The sequence below is a fragment of the Gorilla gorilla genome, chromosome 5 (assembly GCF_029281585.2).
Source record: "Gorilla gorilla gorilla isolate KB3781 chromosome 5, NHGRI_mGorGor1-v2.1_pri, whole genome shotgun sequence".
Lineage (NCBI taxonomy): Eukaryota > Metazoa > Chordata > Mammalia > Primates > Hominidae > Gorilla > Gorilla gorilla.
In genome coordinates, this window is record NC_073229.2 from 25,334,421 (window position 1) to 25,341,861 (window position 7,441).

Sequence of the window (7,441 nt, forward strand, 5' to 3'; positions counted from 1 at the left end):
CCAGAGGCAGACTCAGGAGAGGGAGGAGAAGCAGGTGTTCCATGACTAGATCACACTCTTCTGTCCAAGTCAAGGTGCTGGCATGGGAGGGTACAGAATGGAAGAAGAGGTTTAAATTGCACATGTGTGCATGTGCCCTACACCCATACACACACACACACACAGAGTTTTAGCCATCAAGAAAGGACTTGGAAAGATAAAATTAAATGATTCTGGTGCTTGAGAGTTTCTATAGGCTAACCTATCCTAGGCTTTCTTAAATCAGAACATACTGATATGATAAAATGATACAAAATTAGCAAGGACACACAGGATATTTTGCAAACTTGGACTAATATAGTGAAATACTGGCTCACTGACTAGTTAATTCCTCTAAGAAATCATTCCAAATGTGTTCATATCTGTGTTAGTTCTTTCAGGCTGCTATGACAGAATACCATAAACTGGGTAGCTTATAAACAATAGAAATATATTTCTCAGAGTTCTTGGGGATGGGAATTCCAAGATCAAGGCACCAACAGATTTTTGTCTAATGAGGGTTTGCATTTATCTAATGAGGATCATAGATGACACCTTCTAGCTGTGTCCTAAATTGGTCCAAGGAGTGAATGAGCTCCCCCGGGCCTATCTTACAAGGGCACTAATCCCATTTATGAGGACTCTGCTCTCATAACTGATCACCTCCCAAAAGGCCTCACTCCCAATTACCTTGGAGGTTAGGATTTTAACATAAAAATCTGGGGGGAACATGAACATTCAGACCATAGCAATATCCATTTAAACATAAGAGATATTAAAGGAAGAATAACATATCAAAAGGCTTGAAATTTTGAACAAGATATCTAATATAAATCAATGATCATCAAATCAAAATCAAGATGTACATCAAGGCAATAGTAAATTAAGAAACATTTATATTCACCAGTAAGCAGATGGAAAGCTGTGGATTCATGCATCAGCCGATCAAACTCAGTGATTCCCAGCATTTTCTGATGAATCACAGCATTTTTAAAAGGCAGGCTATCAAGAATTAAGAAACACACAACTTTATAATGCAGTTAAATATTTTTCTTATAGTTATACTTTAAATGCCTTCTAGAGAAAATAAAAGTAGTGTGAGATTTTTGCTTTGTTTTGGCAGAATTTTAAAAAATAACTTAAGGAGCTGTACTATTCTGTGAGATACCCTCTGTGAACCATTGTGTGGTTTATAGCACTGATTACCCAAGTCGTGGCCCAAACAATGGGTTTGGGATATTCCTTCAAAATCTGAGTCAGATGTTTTAATGAAGAAATCAGACGGTTAAATAGTATGGACTTTTAAACTGAAAGCGAGTGGCAACTTACTAAATCTTCCCCAATGTGTTAAGAGATGGGAAATAGGGATTTGAGAGAGAGTACAGTTGAATGCACAGATTGGAGAAAAATATAACATGATTTACATTTTGACCCCCCCAAGTTAATACTTCTAAATAAACCAGTTATTTAATACTGTTTGTCAATAGTTCTTTAGTTAACTGAATTTCTTGTTGTTCAAGATTTCTGTTCTTTGCTTTTTCCTCTATATTAGTTTTCTATTGCTGTATAACTAATCACCCCAAAATTTGACAGCTTAAAACAACAATCATTTATTATCTCATGGTTTCTGAGAGTCAAGAATTTGGATGCAGCTCAGCTGAGATTCTAGGACTCCACGTCTTGCATGAGTTTATGGTCAAAGTGCCAGCTTGGGCTGCAGTCTTATCTGAAGACTCAAGTGAAGGGAGATCTCTTCCAAGCTCCCTCATGTGGTTGTTGGCAGGATTCAGTTCCTCATGAGTTGTTGGGCTGAGGGCCTCAGCTCCATGCTGACTGTTGGCTAAAGGTCTCCCTCTGTAATAGGTGGGCCTCTCTACAGGGCAGCTCACAACATTGTGGCTAGCTTCCTTCAGAATGAGTGAGTGAGAAAGTGCCAAAGAGAAAAGTCACATTTTTTTCATAACCTAATCTCAAAAAGGACATCCCATCACTCCTACCATGTTCTATTCATTAGAAGTGAGTTAGCACATCCAGCCCACACTCAAGAGGAGGAGATTGCACAAATTCATGAATAACAGAAGGTGGGGATCACTGCAGGTCATCCTAGTGGCTACTAAATCTTCTCTCCCATACCACTCCCTTCCCTCTACTCTTTTCTCCATAACTCCCAGTCTCACCCAGTGACCTGGCCTCCTATTCTTTAAGAATGGGAGGTAAGGTTTTCTTTTATCTTTTTCCAACTAAGTCTCAAATCTTCTTCATCTTCAGCCATTATCTTCTTTCCTGTTGTTATCACTGACAAATTGCCCTTCTTTCTGCCGTCACCTGTCACAAATAAAAATGTCCCTAAGCCTCCTTGTTCTCCTTAAGCTATCATCTCATTATTCTGCTCCCTTGTATGTAAACCTCTTTGAGCAAGTTGCCTTTACATATTCTCTCAACACCTCAATTCCCGTTCACTCATTTGCCTTAATCATGCTTCTGCCTCATCACTTCATTGAAATTAGTTTTGTCAAGATCACCGATGATTTCTATGTTGCTATATCCAAAGAGCATTCATCTGTCCTTGATGACATTCAACCTGATTGGCCATTTCTTTCCTTCTCTCTTGGTTTCCATGACACCACACTTATGTGGCTACATATTTTTTTCTAATGACTCTGTTCCCTCCCTTCTAGACTCTTTTGTTGGCTTCCCTTTTATCCAGGTTCTAAATATTGGTATTTTCCAGGGCTCAGCCTGTGTCTTCCCTCTTTCCACAAGTGACCTCATTCATTTCTGGGGTTTTAAGAACCACTTAGATGTGGATGAACCTGAAGTTAACTTATTCAGCCAATACATCCTCTGAACTATAGAATGGGTTCTTTAACTCTTTACTTGATAACTGCATTTGGATATCTGAAAGGGACCTCAGACTGAATGTCTATAATAGAACTTCCGGGTTTTCTAACTTCCCTCTCCCTAACTTGTTTCTAGAATTCCCCGCCTCCATAAATGGAGCTACCAGCCAACTTGTTTGCTCAAGTATAAATCCTTGGTTCCTCCTCTTCCTCAATCTTCGATTCCAATCTATCCACCAAGTCCTGTAATTTCCCTATTTTCTACATATATGTCCAATATATTCCACTATTTCCATCCTAGTCTAAGCCATCTTCTGTCACCTGACTCACTAGAGTAGCTCTCCATTGACATTCCTGCTTTTATGCTCTGCAAAGAAGCCAATTAAATAGTTTAAAATAATTTATTGGCTTATATTTCTCTTGGTGAAAACCCTTTGGTGCCACCCCTCTATCCTTTGAAAATCTAAATTTCTCAAGGTCACATATGATACGTCTCTTGCTAATCATCCCAGCCTCAGATCACCCCATTCACCCTGCACTTACTATGTGTTAGCTATATTAGCTTTCAGCAGTTCTGAAGCCCTCCAAGTCTCTATCATTTCCAGGCCTTTGCACATGCTATTCCTTCAGCTTGAAATGCGTTGCCTCATTATTTCCCCATGGCTGGCTCATGCATTTACCAAAATAAGTAATGTTAGATTTTTTCATTGTTTATTTATTGCTCACCTCATTAGACTGTAAACCTCATAAAGACAGAGACCAAGTATGCTCTGTTCACACTTGTATACCCAGCACCAAGCACTTAAAAAGTATTCAAAAAATATTTGAGTAGCCAAACAATCTCACAGTCTCACATTCATGCTCCAGGTCTCAATTCAAATCTGCCTCTTTAGCAACCTTCCCAGCCCATGAAGCCTTCCCAGATTCCTTCCCAGACTGACCCACGGATTCCCCTCTCCTATATGTTATTTATATATTTTACGTGCCTCCACTGGAGCAGTTGCTATGGTGTTGAGAGTTCCTTGTACGTCCCTCTCCATGATAGCCTGTAAACTCATTGAGGTCAGGGACCTTATCTTTTCATCACTAAAACCCCAAGCCTGCTTTATAGTGCCTGGGGTCCACCCAGCAGGTGCTCCACGCATGTTTGCCTAATGGTGTTCTGAGGGTCCTTGACAGCAGCCCTCTTCTGGCCCTTGGATGAGAAGAAGGAAACTCTTTTCCTGGCTCAGACATGAAACCCAGGCCCCTGACTGCTGCCAGCTGCCTCCCTCTGGAACCTGCCGCAACCTGAAGCCAAGTCTGAGCTTCTCTGGGAAGTGCCCCTTTGAGGCCCTGAGATTTTGCTGAGTGAAACATACTTACAGTAGGAAAGAACATAGTCTTACAAAGAATGTTTCTTGAGTGCCTCTGCTAAAAGGTAAGAGAAAATGACCTAGGGCAAAGGTAATTATTGTAAATGGTTGACATGGAGCACACACTTTCCTAAACTTGTAAGTGATAATAACATCACTTTATTAATTGGATTCAAGTAGCATCTTTCTTTCCCTTTGGTTCATTTCAGATGACAGGGACAGACCCCACTCTTTCCTTAGCAAAGTGTGCCCTGGTGGCCGCAGCCCCATCCTTCTGGCATCATCTGGAAGAGCTCCCTTTTACCAATACTGGGGAGTCTGAATTTGAAGCAGGTGTATGAATGCATTTGAAAGAATCTCTTCCAGATGCCAGAAGATTCAGTTCTGGAGAAGGACGTGAAGGAAAATTATGAGAACAAGTGTCCTATTCACATGCTAGGAAAATAAATGTTTTACTAATCCTTAAATAACATTTTACTCTGAGGTGTATTGGCAAATTTTAGTTTTATTTCGGTATGAAAGTCTCATTTTTAGGAGTGTGATTTATACACATTTAAGCAGTAGAGGTGACTGCTAAAATTAGCTTCTGTCATCCCATGCTAATGTCTGTATGGGAAGAGAATAATATAATTTTAAAGTCCTGACATTTTTGTTATGTTTAGTGGATAATTTACTATTTATTATCATTGGATACAATGTAGTTTAATCATTAAAAATGCACACACTTTCCTACGTTTCGCAGCCTTCTCTTGGTAGAGGAAGTATGCCATCAGAAAGATGGCCTATGTGTTCTGTTTCTCTGCTCAAGGCTTAATGAATAAAATTCCATCATTAAACAAATATTTGTTTAGCACCTTTTCGTGTGCCAGGCACTGTGCTATGTGCTGGGATACAACAGAGCTTACAGTCTGGATTTTTGGCTAGATGGAAAGTGGGGTGTGGTGGATTCTCACCTGTACAAATCAGACTGGATATCTGAGGAGTGACTTAAAAGTTAGCTATGTGTTACCTGTTCTACCCCATTCATTTGTTTATAGAGTAAACTCACAAGCCTCCATAGGAAATTTGGGAAAATAATACCATCTAAAAGCCCAAACAGTAGTTTCTATTTATATGGAATATACCATATGGATCTTATTGGAGTATATTTGGCATATTGAATGTATTTTATTCAAGTAAAAGGAAAAATCAGCATGTACTCATCAATGCAGAGAAATAGTGACTGCATTCATTACATAGTCATTAGAGGAAACTGTCCTGGGACTAAAATTTTACTGCAATTAATAATATGATCTGTAGATAGTAAATTCTCCCTGGACAGTAAATTATCTGGGTATTTAGAAGTTGACTCCAGGGAAGCCCCTCATCCCTGAGGGCCTGACTCCCCTCTCCTATCAAGAGACACCTGGTGGCCTGGGCTGGGGAAGGCCCTTCTGTCTCTTCAGGCAGCACCGGCAGGAATCAGTGGGAACCCCAACAGCAGCAGAAAAACCAAGCAGACCAAGATAACAACACAAAGCCTCTGGAAATTAAATTGCCTTTGGAACCATCACCCACAAAATTAGGCCAGGACCTGCATGCAGAACCTAAAAAGGACAACTGCCTGATAAAATACAATACGTAGATATAACTCCGAGACTGTTAACATAATAGACAAAACATCCAGGATACAATAAAAAATCACCTTCATACCAAGAACCAAAACTTCCCAACTTAAATGAGTAAACACAATCAACTCTTCACATCATTAAGTCATCAAGGAAATGCAAATTAAAACAACAATGAGACACCACTACATCCCTGTTAGAATGGCCAAAATTCAAACAATGACAACACCAAAAGCTGATGAGGATGTGGAGCAACAGGAACTCTTACTTATTACTGCCAACCACTGTGGCAGACAGTTTGATGGTTTCTTACACAACTAAACATTCTCCTACCATATGATCTAGCAATCACACTTCTTGGTATTTATCCAAAGGTGCTGAAAATTTATATCCACACAAAAACTTGCACATAGATGTTTATAGCAGCTTTATTCATAACTGCCAAAACTTGGAGTCAATCAAGATGTCCTTCACTAGATAAATGAATAAATAAACTATAGTACATCCAAACAATGAAATATTATTCAGTGCTAAAAAAATGAGCTATCAAGCCATGAAAAAACATGGAGGAAACTTAAATGCATATTACTAAGTGAGAGAAGCCAATCTGAAAAGACTATACACTGTATTGTTCCAACTAGATGACCTTCTGGAAAGGCAAAATTATGGAGACAGTAAAAAGATCAGTGGTTGTCAGATGGTGGGGAGGAGGGAAGGGTGAATGGGTGGAGCACAGAGAATTTTTAGAGCAGTGAAACTACTCTGTGTTATACTATAATGGTGGATACATGTCATTACACATTTGTCCAAATCCGTAGACTGTCCAACACCAAGAATAAACCCTAATATAACTACAGCCGTTAGGTGATTATGATGTGTGAGTGTAGGTTACTCAGTTGTAACTTCTGGTGCAGGATGTTGATGATGGAAGAGAGTATACATGTAGGGGAGGCAGGGAGTATATGGGAACTCTCTGCACCTTCCTCTCAATTTTTCTATAAACATAAATACTCTAAAGAATAAAGTTTAAAAAAAGACAATCATCTGACGTCAACACCAAGAACAATCAGATGTAGGCGTTATCCCACCTTATCCAAATCATCAGGAATTTTAATGCAGCTGTCATAAAAATGCTTCCACATTTAATTACAAATTGTCTTCAAACAAATGAAAAAGTAGAAAATCTCGGCAAAGAAACAGAAGCGATTAAAAAAATTGAAATTATGGGGGGGAGGGGAGAGGGATAGAATTAGGAGATATAGCTAATGATAAATGATGAGTTAATGGGTGCAGCACACCAGCATGGCACATGTATACATATGTAACTAACCTGCACATTGTGCACATGTACCCTAAAACTTAAAATATAATAATAATAATAATAATAGTAATAAAATGGAAATTATAGAACTGAAAAAAATATAATTACAGAAGGAAAAAAATCTTCTGGATAGGCTCAATCGTAGAGTGGGACGACAGAGAACAGAATCAGCGCACTTCAGAACATATCAATAGAATTCGTCCAATCAGAAAAACACAGAGAAAATAGATGGGAGGGGCAGTGTGTGTTGAGGGGAATCAATAGAAACTCAGGAACGTAGAACAATAACACGAGATGCAA